This window comes from Piliocolobus tephrosceles, chromosome 2, assembly GCF_002776525.5.
Source record: "Piliocolobus tephrosceles isolate RC106 chromosome 2, ASM277652v3, whole genome shotgun sequence".
Lineage (NCBI taxonomy): Eukaryota > Metazoa > Chordata > Mammalia > Primates > Cercopithecidae > Piliocolobus > Piliocolobus tephrosceles.
In genome coordinates, this window is record NC_045435.1 from 179,714,881 (window position 1) to 179,736,504 (window position 21,624).

Here is a 21,624-nt window from a genome sequence, read left to right on the forward strand (position 1 = left end):
ACCACATCTAGCTAATTTTTTTTCTATTTTTTGTAGAGAAAGGGTCTCACAATGTTGCCCAGGCTGGTCTCAAACTCCCAGGCTTAAGCGATCCTCCTGCCTCAGGCTCCCAAAGTGCTGTGATTACAGGCGTGAATCACTGTACCAGGCCTAAATTTCGTGTTAATAATATATTATTTGTACTTAATAATATTTTATTTATATTCAAATAATATCATTTAAGCCTGTGATTAAAACAAAAAAATTATACAAAATATTTTACATATTAGTGCAAGTTTCTTGGGAAAACCCAGGTTCTGATACTAATGACTTTGTAAATGTAATAAAGTCATCTATTACCTTCTTGGAGCTTCAGTGTTTCAGCCTAAATAATGCAGATTCGCAATGATTGTTGGGAGACATACTCTTCCATGAGTCTTGCGTATGTTTTGCTAGGTATGCCAAGAATACAAGGCCCTGACTACTCATTACCTGGGCTATTTCTCTCGGTTATGTTTGCAGCGAGCAATCTGGAGGGATGAAATAATGTCTCCCTCCCAGACAGAGAAAAGATTTGCTTACTGCTTTCTATAAAATTGCAGAATCCCCAACTTCAGTGTTTCTGTCCATGAGATTTGGGAGGCAAAGCGCATGACATTACCGTACTTGCTGTGATGTGAGTAAAAAGTCCTTTGTCTCTGACCCAGGGTCTTCTGCCAGCATCAATGAAATAGTCATAGGCTAAGTTATTAGTTTGTAAACAGGGTTTAAAAAATCCTGTCACCCACCACCAAAGGCTGTTTTTTTTCTTTTCTTTTATGGTGATAATCAAATTGAATCTATTAAAAAGTGAAATAACTCCATAAATGTAGTAAATATATTTTATATCAATATTAGTTGGTATCATTATTAAGGAAGGTAAGCTAGGAAGGCCAAATAAAGCTTCATACATTGCTACAGAAATTAATAAAGGATGCAATACACTTGTCCAAGCAATATTTGCAATAAAATTATCTCTGTAAGTAAATACACTTGTCCCAACAATGTTTGCAATAACATTATTTTCTGTGAGTAAATATTTGCTCATGCTCATTGATTTCCAATGAAAGAAAGTCAAAGGTGGGTTCTCAATGAGTGCAATGCTTTGTTGAAGAAAGTGACTAGGAGTTAAAATTGAGAGTTACGGAGTTTCTACCCCCTTGCCTATTGGAAAGACTTCTCATCTCTGTACCACCAGTGACTTCCATTCTCCTAACATCCCACTATTCCCTCAAGGTGCAGAAGGACTTCTTCATGTAACCTTTCAATTTGGAAATGCCTTTGGGCCTCCTACCATTTTCAGGAATTTGAGCTAAGCTCTTATAAAGTATAATTCAAATCCAGAAGGAATTTAAATTCCTCTGTGGGAGAAAAATTTGACTCCAAATTTCCAACTCCAAAAACGAGTAAATTATAAATGCTAAATATAGGAATAGTCATAAACTGGTATGGTCCAAGCTGGGAGAGAGTACTCTTACAAGGAAGATTCAAGACAAACTTCTTGATATGGGAGCAAATGGGGTGAGTGGAACCATGGGGGTGATTTCAGCAGGGAGAGGCGGAAAAGAATCCTCAGGGATGAGAAGTCTGGAGGCCGAGGGAGGAAATGCCAGGCAGAGCTCAGTAATCATGGCCACGCTAGTTCAGCTGCTTTCTGGGACCTATATGAGAGAGTTCTTGTTGGAATTTTTAAGCCCTAAAAAGGTTTTGTCGCATGCATTTAATAAGGAAAATAAAACAATATACCACTTTTTCATGCCAGTCAATTTCTTGTTTTCCATAGCCAGGAGAAATAGAACATTTTTACGTGCAATTAACGACAGGAAAATTTAGTGCTTTGATGTTGCCAGGGTGTCCAGTGATGTTTTCCTGTCGAATGTATCAGACATGGCAGATGGTGGTAAGATAGACATTACTGCTACCCACTGTATTAACAAGACCTTTCTTGACTGGTCTTAAGGATCCACCCAGCTAGTATTTTCAAAAATAAATGTTCCACCTTATGAAAGACTTGAAAAATTTTTTGTGACAAAAAGTTATTCATTAACTCCCATAAAATAAATTCCCATCCCAGTTGCCTATGACCAGATGTTTTGTTCAAATGGCACCTTTTCCATTTCATTTAGTAGGGTTTTCTTTTTCCTTTTTTTTTTCTTTTCTTTTCCTTTTTTTTTTTTTTTAAGATGGAGTCTTGCTCTGTCACCCAGGCTGGAGTGCAGTGGGGCGATCTTGGCTCACCACAACCTCTGCCTCCTGGGTTCAAGAGATTTTCCGGCCCCACTCTCCCGAGTAGCTGGGACTACAGGTGCGCACCACCATGCCTGGCTAATTGTTTTGTATTTTTAGTAGAGTTGGGGTTTCACCACGTTGGCCAGGCTGGTCTCAAAATCCTGACCTCAAGTGATCCACCCACCTCGGGCTCCCAAAATACTGGGATTACAGGCACGAGCCACCGCACCCACCCATTTAGCAGAGTTTTCTGATCAGAAAAATGTACTGAAAAGTTTGTGTTGCAACTTTGGTTTCTGTGTGGTTTTCTATATTAGTTTATCTATTGCTGAGGAACAGATTCTCTTCATGTTAATGGTTTAAAGCAACAACATATATTTATTACCTCACAGATACTGGTGGGCCAGAAGTTTGAGAGCAGTTTACCCAGATGGTTTTGGCTCAGGTTCTTTCATGAAGTTATAATCAAGATGTCAGCCATGGGAAGGTGACTCTGTCCCATGGTTGCTGGCAGGAGGCCTCACTTCCCTACCTCAAGGGTCTCTCCATAGGGCTATCAGGATCGTCCTCCTGACATGGCAGCCAACTTCCTCCAAAGTGAGTAATCCAATAAATACCAAGGAGAAAGTCACTATGTCTTTTATTACCCAGTCTCAGAAGTCACACACCATCTTTACCACCATAGTCCACTGCTGATATAGGTCAGTCCTATTCAGTGTGGAAGAGAACTATACTAGGACATAAAAGCTGGAGGCAAAGATGACCATTTCGGAAGCTGACTATCACACTATCTTTAATTGTAATACTTTTTTACATTGTATTTTATAATAGGAGTGTGAGTCAATGGTTAAAAGGAGTAAGTTTTTTTGTTTTTTCAGGAACATATGCACTTCATCGAATACCATTGTAGAAAAGTATGTGCGTATAAACTGCTGCATAAATGGGCAGAATCAAGTGGGCAGGGCCAACAGCCCCAGGCAAGGTGCAAGGCCAGCAATGGATGGTGGAGTATGTGGGCACAACTACTGGCCTTGGAGATCCTTTACCGTCTGAGAAATTGCTTGGAAGATTATCCCTGAGCTAGTGGTGAAAATCATGATGAGTGCAGTGGTTACAAGGATGCCGAAGGTCAGGACGTAGATGTTCAGGCACTTGGCAGTGGAGGCTTAGTGGGGCCCCAGTCAGGTTGCCAACCATCTTCCTGTCCCTAGACTTCACAGACTAGGTGAGTGCTATGGAGCTCAGGCAGCATCAGTTCAATGAAGAGCGAATTGAACAGGGACCAGACAACATGGTCAGACATGGCGGTCTCGCTGTGGATGTGGATCACGGTGGATGTGGAGCAGAGCTATGGGGCGCCCTCAGCAGGGCCACCTTGTTCTCCTCAAAAGGAGTAAGTTTTAATTTTAAGTTTGAAACAGTGAAAATAGAAAATATTCAGAAAAAACTGAAATTACTGAGATTACTGACAGCCTGAACTGTGGTCATTGGTATTCCAGTTACCATTCTAATAAGCTGAAATCCACCCAGAATGTACAGGATATGCTTAGAGGTTTACTTATAATACAAATTTCCATTATTATGGATATGTGAATGAGCCTAAAGATTGATATTTGTTATTTGAGAAAACTGAGCAATAATTTCCTGAAACCATTATTAGTATTATTTTTTTTCCTTTTTTTTTGAGACAGAGTCTTGCTCTGTTGCCCAGGCTGGAGTGCAGTGGTGTGATCTCAGCTCACTGCAACCTCCACTTCCCAGGTTCAAACAATTCTCCTGCCTCAGCCTCCCAAGTACCTGGGGTTACAAGCGCCTGCTACCACACATGGCAGTTTTTTTTTTTTTTTTTTTTGTAGAGACAGGGTTTTACCATGTTGGCCAAGCTGGTCTCAAACTTCTGACCTCAAGTGATTCAACTGCCTCGGTCTCCCAGAGTGTTGGGATTACAGGTGTGAGCCTCCGTGCCTGGTCATGAAACCATTATATTTGAAATGACATTTAACAACCAATTTCACAAACTTTAAAAGAAAACTATGATGACTTTCTTCAGTTATAGAGAAGGCTGAGTGGAGCATTGTCATTAAACGTACTAAAAAAATTAAACATGCTAATCATTAAAAATTGCATAAAGCAGGTTGTTGAATTACCTTAGGAAACTGGTTTATAAAAAGGAAGAACATTTAGTGACACCCTAAAAGGTAGATATGTCCATATTTGTTTAGGTGAAAAGAGGCTGCCAATCATTCAAAAAATGTGTTCTTATAAAAACGGTCTAGTTAATGCACACATTCGAATATTCATTTTTTAAAAAAGTCATATGTAACCCAGTTCTTTTTCTTACATTTGGATGAACGCATGATTGTTACCGATTAGGTAATTGTTTATTTTATTTGTAACGGTGATGTCTGTGAAGATGCATGTTAGTAAAATAACTGGTGAAAACATTTTCAACCAGATAGTAAAAGATTTTAACACAGAGAATTTTCTGGAAATGAATCTATAGGAGTATGCAGAGATAAAGGCACATAACTGACAGAACTCCATGAAGAGGTGGCCTATTTCAAGGCTTCTGCCCCAAGAATACTTTGCTGCAGATAATTTATTTTTCTATTTTCTCAGAGGAGTAGTAAAGAAGTAAATGTTGCTTTAAAAAATTAAATGGCGGCCGGGCGCGGTGGCTCAAGCCTGTAATCCCAGCACTTTGGGAGGCCGAGACGGGCGGATCACGAGGTCAGGAGATCGAGACCATCCTGGCCAACACGGTGAAACTCCGTCTCCACTAAAAATACAAAAACTAGCCGGGCGAGGTGGCGGGCACCTGTAGTCCCAGCTACTCGGGAGGCTGAGGCAGGAGAATGGCGTAAACCCGGGAGGCGGAGCTAGCAGTGAGCTGAGATCCGGCTACTGCACTCCAGCCTGGGTGACAGAGCGAGACTCCATCTCAAAAAAAAAAAAAAGAAAAAAAAGAAAAAAAAATTAAATGGCTTGATTATTTGATTTTTGAGTCAAATTTATAATGAACATGTTGATTTTGAAAGTTTTCTTTACTATACAGATGTATACTGGCTTAGCCAATAGTAGCTGCTGGTCAGAATTTTCTATCTCAAGGTTGAATTTATTTTTCTTTGTGGAAATAAAAAAGGTATATCTCCTATTGGGTCTTTGAAGAACCCTAATACAGAACTATTGAGGCAGGTGCAGTGACTCAGACCTGTAATTCCAGCACTTTGGAAGGTTGAAGTGGGAGGACCACTTTGAGTCCTTCCACTTCAGGATCACAGGAGTTCAAGACCAACCTGGACAACATAGTGAGATCCCATCTCTACAAAAAAGAAAAAAATTCTTTTTGAAAAAACTAGAATTATGGCCAAGAGAGGGCCAGTGATGAGACCCTCCTACAAAAGTTCAATGAAATTGTCTAGATAAAGAGTAATGACAGCCTCCACAAAGATAAATGGCTACCTGTTCTGCTTTCCACCCGATCCACACAAAGCACCAGTCATTAAAGGGAAAGTATATATTGAATACTAAACAGTCAACATATACAAAGTTTTCTATTTTTATTAAGAAAACTCTTAGCTAGCATTTACTAAGAGCTGAGTACTGTACAATATAGGCTCATTTAATCCTCATAATAAACTTATGAGGTAGGTGCTATGAATATTCCCAATGGACAGATGGGGATATAGAGGCAAAGGGAGATTAAGTAACTTGCCCATGTTCATCCTGCTATTGAATGTCAAAGCCAAAATTTGAATCCAAGTAATCTGGCCCCAAATCCCTTGCTTAATTACAAAGCTATGCTCATTTAGGGGAGGAAACTATACAATTTGGTGGTGATATTCAAGATATACAGTTTAAGTCATCATTTGGAGATAAAAAATATAAACAGGTGAGGAGAGATGTATTTTATGGTCCCGAATCATTCAGAGCTCCTAGATGAATTTGTGCAACAGCATTTGATCTGTGTATTAAAAAAATTGCTAAGCACAGCAAACCATCTGTGAGGCTGTTTCATTCGCCCCACCTTGGTTGATGCCTAGGCCAAAATAAATAGATAGATAGATAGACAGACAGATAGATAAATAAACAAGTAAATAAATAAATAAGGATCTGTGCTTATGAAGGCAAACTTTAGTTAAATATATGCAGAATATCTCTAGAAATCTATACTGTGGTTGGAAAATGTAAATACATTTATCACGTTTTGCATTGGCATTCTAGGAGAGGTGAAGTGAAAGACACTTCAGTTTTTTATTTCTATTTGTGGCCCCAATGAAAATGTTGCAGTTTCCAGACGACTGAAATCAGTTCAGTTAATGAAAGATCACACAGCTGGCCAAGCCCACTGGCTCACACCTGTAATTCCAGGACTTTGGGAGGCCGAGGTAGGAGGTTAGCTTGAGGCCAGGAGTTCGTAGACCATCCTGGGCAACAAAGTGAGACCCTGTCTCTAAAAATAAAATAGAAAAAAGAAAGATCACACAGCTAAAAAAATATTGATGAGTGATGGAGGGAAATTCACAACTGTAAACTAGTGAAGCTGAAAATCTGTTGGGAAAAACCATTAGATTGCTTTTTTAAAGGAAGAGCAACTAATGCCAAATAAATTATCACCTTCCTAAGTTGTAAGAGAGAGAGAACTATAACTAATTTAAATAATTAACTTAAGGAACATTCCAGAAGTTATTTGATAGTCATATTTAGTCTGCTTCTTGGAATTTTGTAAGCACTTTACATATGTGTATTTTGTCATTTAATTCCTATGACAACCCTATGAGTTTCAATTATCATCATCATCCTTCTGCAGATGAATACATTGAAGCACAGAGAATAAAAGCCATGTAATTAATCAGCTTAGGGAAAGGAAATTCAAAACTGTCAGTCCTTCGACTGTGCCCCTACCTACAGACCATTCTATACCCTCCATTCCTGCATTTCTCTTTTTGATAGTTTTCTCTGGCTATGACATTATGACTGGGGAGTTTAGACCCAAGGGGCAACCCTCAACAGAAGGGGGATGTAGGAATTGAACTATTAAGTTCTCCAGCTTACTTGCCTCTCTGTGAGACACTTCTAAATATTCTACACTGTTCCAGAGGGCTTAAGTCCCAGTTGCCTCCTATAATAACTCATTCATTAACACCACCTTTCTTGTCTATACTTCCTTCCAAGTCTTATTTCCCCACTCTTTTACCACCTGTCCAGAGATTATCTCCTGAATCAAGTACTTGCACCCAAATCCTTACATGTGGAAGAACCCAGGCTAAGACAAAATCCAATCAAGTCTGACCCCAGCACCCAGCCTCTAGATATCTATGCTCTCTAAGAGCTGTTGTCACCATGGTCCCTCTGGGGAGGTACACACGTATTTTACTGCCTCGGGAAAAAACTTGACATTTGAAATTTGCCACTGAGACTATACTTTATCTTGTACCCTAGGGCCCTAAAAACTTGTATCCAGGAAAAGGAGACACAGCCTGGTACCCAAGACCTTTTCACAGGCTGGGCTAGTGCCTGCTTCTAGGCTACCCAAGTGTGTATCACTATCCTCTCAACCATAGTTGCTGCTCTGCCTCAGCCTGAGCCTCAGCTATTTGTTCCTGCTTAGGCCTCCTGGGGTCCCCTGTGGCTCTATGAAGACCAGTCTTGATGGTCCTCAGCTGCCAAAGACCCAGCTCCAGAACAGGCCTGCTTCTCCCACCTCTCTCCCCCTGCACCTTCTACACCTGCACCTTCTCAGGTGCAGTTGGCCTCACTGCATTGTTCATGCTAAGGAAACTTCAGTTCTGCCCACTATTGCTTTTGTATCATCAGTGCAAATGTCAACACAATGCAAATGGCAGATAATGTCTTAGTATTATTATGAAAATAATTTTGACTCATATGAAAACCACTGTATTAGAACATCTGTAGTGGGTCGAGTTATGGCCTCCCAAAAATTATGTCTGTATCCTAGCCCCCAGAACCTGTGAATGTTACATTACAGTATTTGGAAAAAGATCTTTGCAGATGTAATTAAGTCAAAGATCTCAGGATGACATCTTCCTGGATTAGGGATGAGGTCCTTGGACCTCAAAGGTCTCAGAAGAGAAAGGGAGTAGATAGACACAGAGGGAAAAAGCCAGTGAAGACAAAAGCAGAGATTGGTGATATGTCTACAAGCTAAGGAACACCAAGAATTGCTGGCAACCAGAAGCCAAGAGAGAGGCATGGAAGAGATTGTCCCTCAGAGCCTCCAGAAGGAACAAACAAACCCTGCTACTCCCTTGATTTTGAACTTCTGGCCTCCAGAGCTGTGAAAGAATACATTTCTGTTGTAAGCCAAGTTCATAGTAAATTGCTATGGTAGCCCTAGGAAATTAATACACCATCCGGCATGGTGCTTCCTCGTTTGACCACATCCCATGTCCCTGATTTCTGATTCCTTTTACTGTATCTACCCATGAGCCAAAAAATACAGCAAAACTTTTCCCCTCCAAAATAATAGTATATAAGATAACCTACAGATAGTCACAGATGTCCTTATTTTCAATCATACTACATGTAAGCTGTATTAGTCCATTCTTTCATTGCTATAAAGAATTACCTGAGACTGGATAATTCATAAAGAAAAGAGGTCTATTTGTCTCATGATTCCACAGGCTGTACAGGAAGCATGATGCTGGCATCTGCTTGGCTTCTGGGGAGGCCTCAGGAAATTTACAATCATGGCGGAAGGAGAAGGGGGAGCAGTACTTCACATGGCCGGAGAAGGAGCAAGAGGGAGAGAGGGGAGGTGCTACACACTTTTATAAAAACCAGATCTCATGAGAACTCACTATTTCAAGGACAGCATCAAAGGGATGGTGCTAAACCATTTATGAGAAACCTGCCCCCATGATCCAATCACCTCCCACCACGCCCCACTTCCAACATTGGGGATTACAATTCTACATGAAATTTGGGTGGGGACGCAGATCCAAATCACATAAGCCCTTATAGAAAGATGTTATTTTAGGCCAGTTGGCATATAGCACTGAAATATTAAGTTAAAATGTAGATACGCAGATGTCAATTTAGGTACCATCTTAGTACGACCAACTCTTACGGGCAACCTCTCAGAGCATCAGCATATTTTATTATAATTATCTGGCCCCCTACTCCACTGCCAGTGATTCTAGGGCAGGGTGTACCTAATTCATATTTTTATCTTTAGAGCAGAGCACAGGGCTTGGTGTAGAGTGGATTTTCCATAAATTAGTTGAGGAAAGAGGCCAGAGGTCATATGATACTTGCAGACCAAATGTAGCACGCAAACATATATTATTTGGCTCATACAGTGTCATTGCTTTTGTTTGTTTGTTTTGTTTTGTTTTGTGTGTGTGTGTGTGTGTGTGTGTGTTTGTATTTTTAGTAGAGACGGGGTTTTACCATGTTGGCCAGGCTGGTCTCAAATTCCTCACCTCATGATTCGCCCACCTCAGCCTCCCAGAGTGCTAGGATTACAGGCGTGAGCCACCACGCCTGGCCCATGTCATTGTTTTTTAAAATTAGATTTAGTTTTCAATTTTTAAAATCCAGTAGAGCCCACATAGAAATTTGGAATACTACTTTCTTTTGGAAAATGCGAAGGTCTTGCAACATTAAGCCCACTTTCCCAAAAGGCGACACTTAGCTTGAGTTGAGCAGCGGTTTCACCCTCCAGAAGCTGCCTTGACCTTCCAATGCCTTTCAGTTTTCTCGAGCCTACCCTCTCATTGATGTTTCCAACCTGAGTCCAAACATGAGCTGCCACATTTATTTGACACCCCGATTTGGGGAACAGTATCATGGTATTCACAAGTCAGAGAAGCTTTAGTATCCTGTATTTGCTTACCATAGCATTTAGCATTCAGACTAAGCACACGAAGGCTGACTTTTCTTTTGGTTTGTGTGTGTGTATGTATCTGAAGTAATTAATAGTGAAATCATTCTATCTTCTTTGGACTTTACTTTCCCAATATCTTACTCAGATATCTGACAGTCAGTGAGACTCTCACTCCGAGAGTAGAAGTACAAGCTTTCTCTCTTAAACTATTGCAAAAACCTCCTCAAAAAATGATTCCCTGGTGTTCTGAAGTCATGTTTGCATCCCCCCAAAATTCATATGCCAAACCCCCAACCACCAATATGATAGTATCAGGATATAGGGCCTTTAGGAGGTAATTAGGTTTAGATGAGGTCATGAAGATGGGGTCCTCCTGACAGAATTAGTGTGGGGTTAAAAGAGAAGACCAGGGAGTGTTTTCCCACCCCCACCCCATGTGAGAACACAGCAAGAAGCCTGCCATCTGCTGGAAGAGGACCCACACAGAACCCAACCATGCTAGCACTCCAATGCTGGACAACAGAAATGAATGTCTATTGTTTAAGCCACCCAGCCTATAGTATTTTGTTATAGCAGCCCAAGCTGACTAAAACCCCCAGCTTCCCTTTGACTTGTTCTGCACTTTGCAACCAATGATCTTTCCCCAGATAGATTTAATACTATTCCTTTACTAAAAAATCCTCAGTAACCTCCGATTGCTGAAAGACAGATTACAAATTTCTGGCCTATCTCCTATGATTTCTCCAGCCTTTGTCTACCTTACATCCCCAATCACAGGAAACTAGTTGCTGTTTCTCGAAAACCTCAAAGCCTTTCTCACATCCCTGGAATACATACAATGACTCCCTGGTCTCAGGAATTGCCTGCACCATTCTAAAAATTTTCAGATCATGAATAGCCTACTTTTCCTTAATACCAAAGCCTACTTGTTAAGCCTTTAAAAAGGATGGAATAGAAGAGATTTAATGTGCCATCAAAAAGAAAATTTCACCCAGCCAATTTTTCCAAGTGCTTACCTTGGATTTGAACCAAACTGAGTGGGTGAACAGCTTCTCAGCTATGACACAGAGGGAATTTAATGAACCCATTTTTCAGACTCTCTGTGTTAATACTAAGATTTTCCAAGAAGCCTCAGACACAGTTAGTAACTCTGATCCTACCATTGCAAATTGCTACTGGGGACAATAATACATAGCAGAAGACCAGACTAAGACTTACAGTGTCTGGGCTCTGGTTCTGCCTTTGTCTCTTCCTCATTTTGCATTTTCATATGACTCACATAACTTCTCCCATATTATGATTGTGTATTGTTTTATAAAAGCCGCTTATAAAGAAATTTTAAGGTGCTGTTAGCTTCCTTAGAATAATCCAGTTATCAGAAGGATCTAGATAAGATTGGGCTTTTGTACGCTACAATGTTCATATTCCAGGCCTTCGGGAAAGGGAAATCCAGTGTCCCTGCCAAGATGTGTGGCTCTTCTCTGTGGAGTCATGGTCTCATGGTTCTTCTGGTTCTGGCTGCCTCCACTGGCTTCTTGCTGTCCATTCTGCAGCTTCATCTCTACTCTGTCTGCAATTCATTCCTTAGTTTTATTTTTATTTTTTTTATTTTTTATTTTTTATTTTTTTTTTGAGACGGAGTCTCACTCTGTCCACCAGGCTGGAGTACAGTGGCCGGATCTCGGCTCACTGCAAGCTCCGCCTCCTGGGTTCACGCCATTCTCCTGCCTCAGCCTCCCTAGTAGCTGGGACTACAGGCGCCCGCCACCACGCCCGGCTAATTTTTTGTATTTTTAGTAGAGACGGGGTTTCACCGTGGTCTCGATCTCCTGACCTTGAGATCCGCTCACCTCGGCCTCCCAAAGTGCTGGGATTACAGGCGTGAGCCACCGCGCCCGGCCTCCTTAGTTTTAATACTAAAAAATTTTCCTATTTACCCGAGGTTTTGAGTTGGTGGCAGTCTACAATCAATGTTTAGGGAGGTGGAGCCACAAAGTCATCTTAAGATCAAGCATCAGATATTCTTCTTCTCAGTAGTCCCTTGGCTACATCCTTTATTTCTATACTTACTTCTGTCTTCCCTGTGCTTGCCTTTTGGAGTTAAAAAAAGAAATATAAAAATCAAATTCTTTCTATGTTCTTCTATAGAGCAGCTTAACCTTCTTAAGCTCCTGCTTCCCAAAGCCCCTCTGAGCCTTCTTCCAGAACTTTTATGATTTCCTTTTTTCCAGATATAAGTCTTTGGATTATCTGATATTTAGTTTTCTTTAAGGATAACTTTTTAATGTTTTATTGTTTTGTAGAAACCAACACAAAAAGATAGGATATAAATTAGCAAACAGAACAAGAAAAGAAATGAAATAACTGACTAAAAAACAAAGATCAACAGGAGCATCTTCCTCAGAATGAAGCCCAGAAAACTGTGTTACCAGGTGCAGTAAATATACTGGTACCCCATTCAGATCCCCTCAGAATCTCCTCAGGTTACACTGCAACCTTCTTTGAAGGATGGCCCCTGGGCTATTGGAGCCACCTCCAGTTAGAAGGTTGGAGATGCCTGGGAGTTCACATCCCCCAAAGTAGCTGGTAGCCAGCTACTGACCAGCGTACAAAAGCCCAGCTCCCTAACCTCAAGACAGGATGAACTCACAGATGTATCTTATGCTACAGAGCTCTCCACAGGATCGGAGTGAGTCCAGGAAGTCATCTAAACTTGTACCCTGCTTGTCTGCACCTCTCCTATCCTGCTTGCTTCACTCCCTTGCTAGTTTGACCTGGGTGCACTTTCTTAATAAATCACTTCCACTTGAAACTTTGGCTCAGAGTCTGCTTCTAGGAGAAGTCAATCTAAGACACTAGGTATTCCATTTTGGTGGACAGACCACGTGGGAATTCATCCTTTCATATACACACATTGAATACTTCTTATACATACTGGGTACTATTAAGACACCTTCATGTTTATGTGTATAATACAGTTCATACTTGCATGAAAAGTACAAATTTATTAATAAGACATGGAGACCCACAGTATGATTTGAGGCCACATATCACATATTCATGCAGAAAATATTAAATATCCCCTAAGTACACACGGTGGGTTCCCAAAGAGATGGGGAAGAAGTGCCCATGGCTTCATGATCAGGAAAGTCTTGGAGTGGGTCTTATGTTCTGGGTTTTAGAAGGCAGATAACATTTCCAAACAAAAAGTTAGAAGTGGAGGGTATGTTAACTGGGGGAAATAGTATGGGTAGTTGAACATGTACGGTTGAGAACACAAAGAAAGCCATAGTGGCAAATGGGTTCTTGAGAGGATCCCCTCTCAAGAGGATCTGTCCTCTGAAAGACTGAATCTCTGCCATGTAACTTCAACCTTTATTCACCCACCCATATCTCATGGTCATATAATACGATTCAGATCAGTGGGTCATTCTGCTCTTGTATAATGGACACAGATCTTAGGGGACGTGTTCAGGTATACAGAAAACATTACATATCTTTCCCTGTATAATTTCCTGTATAATTGTTCTTGTAAGCCTCCATTCCACTGGGGCAGAGAGCGGGGTAGAAATGTAATCTTCATTAAATTCTGTGTCCCTCTAGCTACCCCTTCTCTCTCAAGTTGCATCTAAGTTCCAGGAGCCCTTGGGGGAATTTAGTAGGGCCCTGATAACCTTCAACTCAGCATCTGATACCTAGGTTATCAGGCATAGGCAAATCGCTGCTGAATTGACCCTAATTCCTATACTCAAGCTGCCTTCAGGTCCCACTGCCTGTCCCATGCTACACTATAGCATGATACACTCTGGGAGTTGGCTTTCGCGTTCTCCCAGAGTGGGTAAGAGGCAAGGTCTCATTTTTCTTTAAATTCCTATCATTTCTCTTTCCCCTCTTCTTTTCCCCCTACTCATAAAATAAGTTTTAGTAACAAGGCAGGAGTTGGTATAAATATTATTCAATTGTTTTCCCTCCCAAACATTGTTTATTCATTGAGCACTTTCCATCCTTAAGGGTTTTGAAACTCTGAAGTGAGAAAGAGACTTCCTGTTCTCTTTCTGCTCTCCTGGCTCGAAATGGAAGGGGAAGAAAATATAACAAGTAACAGGGCAGGGAATAGAATGAGGCAACTGAGGGGCCTACAAGCACAAACTGTAAGGACACACTCACTCTCAGGATCATATAAATGCTCACTCTACAGAACTCCGAAAATGAGAGCCTCCTAAATTTTGTGCCCTAAACACCTCACTTACCTCACCCTAATCCCAGACTGGGAAAGAAATACCAATCATTACCAGAAAAGCATTGAAGAATAAAAATACCCAGAACAGGCAAATCTACACACAGAAATTAGATTAGTGGTGCCTATGAGCTGGGAATTCCCTAGAGGGAGAATGGAGAGTGACTGCTAAAGGATATGGTGTTTCTTTTGTGGCGATGAAAATGCTCTGAAATTAGTGATGGTGGTGGCACACCTCTCTGAATATACCAAAAAAACCATTGAATTGTGCACTTTAAATGAGTGACTTTTCTTTTTTTTTCTTTTTAATCACTACTTTATTCCAATTTAGTCTCTTCTGTAAATATTAATATAAACATTAAACATTAATGTATTTTTTCTGTGTATCAACCCAGATTTTTTAAAAATGTTTTACATGTCTACATAGTACCCAAAGAAAATATATTTATGTATGTTAGTGTATTTTACACTTATGATGTCATTCTGTAGATGATGAGTGACTTTTTTTTTAAGACAGCAAACTTAGGATGAGTTTTATGGTATATAAATCATATCCCAATGAAACTGTTGTTTTTAAAAATGTGCTAACTTTTTGTTTGATATTGCAACTAAAGAGCAGAGAGGAACTTGCTTGTGAAGCTAAGCTCAAGTGGGTAATGGAGTTATGATTGGATATCATCCCAGCCAATCTTTATCACCCTAAGCTAGGTTATACTGGGGGTTGGAGCAGACATCTCCTTTAAAGCCAGCGTCTGGTTGAGAGGATAATCTCCCTTTCCCTAATGCCTTTTCCTCAAAAAAGTTAGAGGATCTCACAGCAGAGGTTTAAGGATTATTTAAGAAAAGGACTGAAACCATCCAGGCATGGTGGCTGATGCCTGTAACCCCAGTACTTTGGGAGGCCAAGGCAGGCAGATCACCTGAAATCAAGAGTTCGAGACCAGCCTGCCCAACATGGTGAAATCCCATCTCTACAAAAAAAAAAAAAAAGAAAAAATTAGCTGGGCTTGGTGGCGGGTGCCTGTAATCCCAGCTACTCAGGAGGCTGAGGCAGGAGAATCACTTGAACCCAGGAGGCAGAGGATGCAGTGAGCCGAGACCTTGCCACTGCACTCCAGCCTGGGTGACAAGAGTGAAACTCCATCTCAAAAAAAAAAAAAAGGACTGAAACCAATGTGATAGTATCTGAATGTTGTTCATTATGCTTTTCCTTTGAGCAGTAGTTCTCAGCCTTGTCAGCATGTTGAAATCACCTGAGGAGTTTTAACAATGCCAATGCCTGGGTCCCACCTCCAGAGATTCTGACTTACCTGTCCTGAGGTGTGGCCTGGGGACTGGAACTTTAAAAGCTCCCCAAGTGATTCTAGCGTGCAGGCAAGCTTTGGGGGCACTGCCATGGAGAAAAAGAAGCAGCAGAATGTTTCACTAATTACTGTTTCTTTGGAGTTCTGAAATTTCCACTTAGTGTTCATCTTTTTTTTTTTTCCAAGACGGAGTCTCGCTCTGTCACCCAGGCTGGAGTGCAGTGGCCGGATCTCAGCTCACTGCAAGCTCCGCCTCCCGGGTTGACGCCATTCTCCTGCCTCAGCCTCCCGAGTGGCTGGGACTACAGGCGCCCGCCACCTCGCCCGGCTAGTTTTTTGTATTTTTTTGGTGGAGACGGGGTTTCACCATGTTAGCCAGGATGGTCTCCATCTTCTGACCTTGTGATCCGCCCGTCTTGGCCTCCCAAAGTGCTGGGATTACAGGCTTGACCCACCGCGCCGGCCTATTGTTCATTTTTAAAGGCTTTCTGAATTTGGGCTTAGCCCAAACAAATGATGTTGACAAATGCCTAGAACAGCTAAATTATTCTTAGTAGTAGTATTTCAGTTACTGTTTTCATTACTAACTTTTGGCTTCCAAGAGCCATGTTATTAAGTTTGACAAAAGTAAACAATCACATAGAAATAACTCCAAAACACTCTGGCAAAGATAATCTATATCTGGTTAACTGAACTTTAGTCAAAATGAGCAGTTCAGATCCTCCTTTAAGACTGAAATTGCTGATGTACCTTCAGAACAGTGTAGAAAAAAAAAGACTGCAATACTTTTAAGAATGTAACCAGCTTTCTGAGAAAGTCACAGTTAATCTTTTATTTCAAAAGAATGAGTCATATTGTTTATTGCTTTTTCTTCAGAAAACTCCAAAGTGCTTGAGAACCACAGGTCAATGCTTCTGAAATCATACCTTCAGAAACACTTTCAGTGGCTCATCGTTTCCATCAAAAGTAAATTATGCCCAAGGCCACACCTGTAAAGCCTTTTATGGTTCCTTTGACTTACTTAAATGTATTTTTTAAATCAAAATTTTACATGTAAATATGAAATCTATGTATGCATATTGTATTTCAATACAATATTTTAATTATACATATGGATAATACTTTTTTTTTTCAGACAGAATTTCACTCTTACTGCCCAGGCTGGAATGCAATGGCACGATCTTGGCTCACTGCAACCTCCGCCTCCCAGTTCAAGTGATTCTCCTGCCTCAGCCTCCCAAGTAGCTGGGATTACAGGTATGTGCCACCACGCCTAGCTAATTTTGTATTTTTGGTACAGATGGGGTTTCACTATGTTGACTAGGCTGGTCTCAAACTCCTGACCTCAGGTGATCTGCCCACCATAAATAATTTTTAAAGGTCAAATAGTTCAATAAACCTGACAGTAAAAAATAGCACACCTTTCCTCATTTTTCCTTTCCACTCCCCATATGTAACCTGTTTAAGCATTTTTAGCCGTTTTTTTTTTTTTTTTTTTTTTTTTGGTACTTACTACCATATTTCTAAATACCAGTTTATGAGGCCATTTAAAAAATTTTTTCAAAATTAAATATTAGCTATTATCTTTTCCAAATGGAAATTGAGAATTTATTTTTCTTACATGTCCATTTTCCTTTCCTCACCTTCACTTCCTCTCATCCCATTTTCCAGTATATTTAAATCACAATTTGTGGTTAGCTTAATATTCATAGTAATTTTATTAAAAACTATGTAACTGTTGTTTATTACTGAGCCACATAGAAAATTGTGATTATATCTCCCTTTCTGTGCAACTTTTTGGTCATGCAACCTGTGAATATATAATTGCCTTGGTTTTTTTGTTTAATATTTCACATATTTAGCATTAATTCATTCTCAAAATATTTGTAAGAAATCATAAAACTTTTCCCAATGGCCATAAACACATAAAGTTTATCAATGCAATTGCTTGATATTTTTCCTGGAGCCCTCTGTTCTGTCCTAGCCTAGGCTGATTGCTTTCTAGGTGGGTTACACAGCTGTCTTGACTTCATTTTACTAAAATTCAAGGAATTCCCCTTCTCTGGTTTATTGTGTCTTGAATTCTATAGTTTTCCCCTTCTTGGTTTATACCTGTATCTTGTCTTGGATTCTATAGTTTTCTCCTTCTTGGTTTATACCTGTATCTTGTGAGGCATATCCTTCACTGGAAGATAAATTTTTTTAGACCTAGTATTTCTAACTGTATTTATTCTACACTTATTATTGAGTGGTTTGTCTATAGAATTCTGTGTTGTAAATAAATTTATCTTGCATTTTAGAAGACATTGCTCAAAGTCTTCTGGATTTCAGTGTTTTCACTGGGAAGTTTTAGAATGCTTTATTTCAATTGTAGTAAACTTTCAGGATGATCTATCTTGACATAGTTCATTGTAACATATTTTTCCAGGCACTCATTAACCCTTGCAATCTGGAAATCCATGTCCTTTAATTTGGAGAAATTTTGTCTTAACTCTTTGAAAAATTTCTTCCCTGTATTTGCTCTGTTTTCTCTTTCCAGAACTCTTATTTGTTGGATGTTGGACTTCCTGGACTAGAAGCACTCACTAATTTTCATATTTTTTTCTTATATTTTCCATATCTTTGGTTTTTGTTCTGCTTTCTAGGTGACTTCCTCTGTTGTAATTTTCAACCTTTCTATTGCAAAGGGGCTACAGGTCCCATGCAAGTTAGAAACCCAATAGAGCAGTCATTGAAACTTAATGTTCCAAAATGATTTCTTTTGACTCCATATCTCACGTCCAGGTCATGCTGATGCAAGAACTTGGCTCCCATGGCCATAGGAAGCTCCACTTCTATGGCTTTGCAGGATGCAGCACCCCTCCCAGGTGCTTTCATGGAATGGCGTTGAGTGTCTGTGGCTTTTCCAGGTGCACGCTGCAAGCTGTTGGTAGATCTACCATTCTAGGGTCTATAGGATGGTGGCCCTCTTCTCACAGCTCCACTAGGCAGTGCCCCAGTGGAGACTCTATGTGGGTGTTTCCACCTCATATTTCCCTTCTGCACTGCCCTAGCAGAGGTTCTCCATGAGGGCTCCACCCCTACAGCACATCTCTGCCTGGACATCCAGGTATTTCCATACATCCTCTGAAATCTAGGAGGAGGTTCTCAAACTTTAATTCTTGACTTCTGTGTATCTGCAGGCCCAACACCACATGTAAGCCACCAAAACTTGGAACTTGCATCCTTTGAAGCAACAGCCTGAGCTGTTACATTGACCCCTTTTAGCCACAGCTGGAGCTGAAGCAGCTGGGATGCAGAACATCATATTGCATAGAGCAGGGGAACTGCATAGGGTGGGGTGGGGCGGGGGGCCCTGGGCCCAGCTCACAAAATCATTTTTGCCTCCTAGACCTCCAGGCCTGTGATGGGAGGGGCTGCCATGAAGGTCTCTGACATGCCCTGGAGACACTTTCCCCATTGTCTTGATGATTAATGTTTGGCTCCTCTTTACTTATGCAAATTTATGGAGCAGGCTTAAATTTCTCCACAGAAAATGGGGTTTTCTTTTCTATTGCATCATCAGGCTACAAATTTTCCAAGCTTTTATGATCTGCTCCCTCTTGAACACTTTGTTGCTTAGAAATTTCTTCTGTCAGATACCCTAAATCGTCTCTCTCAAGTTCAAAGTTCCACAGATCTCTAGGGCAGAGGCAAAATGCTGCCAGTCTCTTTGCATAGCAAGTGTGACCTTTATTCTAGCTCCCAACAAGTTCCTCATTTCCACCTGAAACCACCTCAGCCTGGACTTTATTGTCCACATCACTATCAGCATTTTGGTCAAAGCCATTCAACAAGTCTCTTGGAAGTTCCAAACTTTCCCACATCCTCCTGTCTTCTGAGCCCTCCAATTCTCTAGGAAGTTCCAAACTTTCCCACATTTTCCTGCCTTCTTCTGAGCCCTCCAAACTATTCCAACCTCTGCCTGTTACCCAGTTCCAAAGTCACTTCCACATTTTCAGGTATCCTTATAGTAGCACTCCATTCCTGGTACCAATTTACTACATTAGTACATTTTCATACTGCTATGAAGAAATACCTGAGACTGGGCAATTTATAAAGGAAAAGAGGTTTAATGGACTCAGAGTTTTACATGGCTGGGGAGGCCACAAAATCATGGTGGAAGGCAAAGGAGGGGGAATGGCACATCTTACATGGCAGCAGGCAAGACAGCATGTGCAGGGGAACTGCCCTTTATAAAACCATCAGATCTCATGAGACTTTTTCACTATCATGAGAATAGTGTGGGAAAAACCCATCCCCGTGATTCAATTACCTCCCACTGGCCCCTCCCATGACATGTGGGAATTATGGGAGCTACAATTCAAGATGAGATTTGGGTGGGGACACAGTCAAACCATATAACTCCCCAAATTGAACTCTGAATTCAGTGCAATTCCAATAAAAATCCCAGCAGGGTTTTACATAGAATTTGACAAGGTGATTCTAAAATTCAAATGAAAATGCAAAGGTCCTACAATAGCTAAAATCACTTTGAGAAAGAAGAACAAAGCTGGAAGACTAACACCATTTACTTTCAAAAAGAATAAAGCTATGGACATCAAGACAGGGTGGTATTGGCATGAAGAGAGACAAATAGAGCAATGGAACAGGATAGAAAGAAGAGAAATAGACCCATACATTATGGACAACTGATTTCCCCTAAGTATGCAAAGGCAATTCGGTGGAGAAATTATAGTCTTTTCAACAAATGCCTCCACATGAACAACTGGGCATCCATATACAAAAAACAAAACCAAAACAACAGCAACAACAAAAAAGACTTTGGCCAGGCACAGTGGCTTACATCTGTAATCCCAGCACTTTAGGAAGCTGAGGTTGGAGGACTGCTTGAGGCCAGGAACTCAAGACTAGCCTGGGCAACACAGTGAGATCCTCTCTCTTAAAAAAAGAAAAAACCTGGGTGTGGTGGTGCACACTGGTAGTCCTAACTACTCAGGAGGCTGAGGTAGGAGGATAACTTGAGCCTTAGAGTTGGAGGCTGCAGCGGGCTAGGATTGCACCACTGCACTCCAACCTGGTTGACAAAGCCAGATTCTATCTCTAAAAAAATAAAAATAAATAAAAAATTTTAAAAATTTCAATTAATGGCTTTTACCCTATACAAAAATTAACTCGAAATGGATCATGGCCATAAATGTAAAGCTATAATACTCCCAGGAGAAAACATTAAGAGAAAATTTTTGTGACTTTGGATTAAGCAAAGATTGCTTAAATATAATGTCAAAAGCACAATCCATAAAAGAATAAATTGATAGAGGCTGAGTGCAGTGCTTCACACACTCCTAGCACTTTGGGAGGCTGTGGCAGGCAGATCACCTGAGGTCAGGAGTTTGACATCAGCCTGGCCAACATGGTGAAACCCCACCTGTAATAAAAATACAAAAATTAGGTGGGCGTGGTGGTGCATGCCTGTAATCCCAGCTACTTAGGAGGCTGGGGCAGGAAGATCACTTGAACCCTAGAGGCCAAGGTTGCAGTGAGTTGAGATTGTACCACTGCACTACAGTTTGGGCAACAGAGTGAGACCTCATCAGAAGAAGGAGAAGGAGAAGGAGAAGGAGAAGGAGAATTGGACTTCAACAACATTTAAAATGTCTCCTCTTCAAGAGACACTGTTAAGAGCATGGAAAGCCAAGCCATAGAGTCAGAGAAAATATTTTCAAAGTAAAATTATGATAAAGAATTGTATCTAGATTATATTAAGAACTCTCTAGTGCCAGTAATAGAAAAACAAACAACACAGTTAAAATATAGGCAAAATATCTGAACATACATGTCACCAAAGAAGACATATGGATGAAAAGATGCTCAACATCGTTAGTTATTAGGAAAATGTGAATTAAAATCAGAATGAGATACCACTGCAGACTTATTAAAGTAAATGAAATTTAAAAGACTGACTATCAACCGTTGTCAAGGGTGTT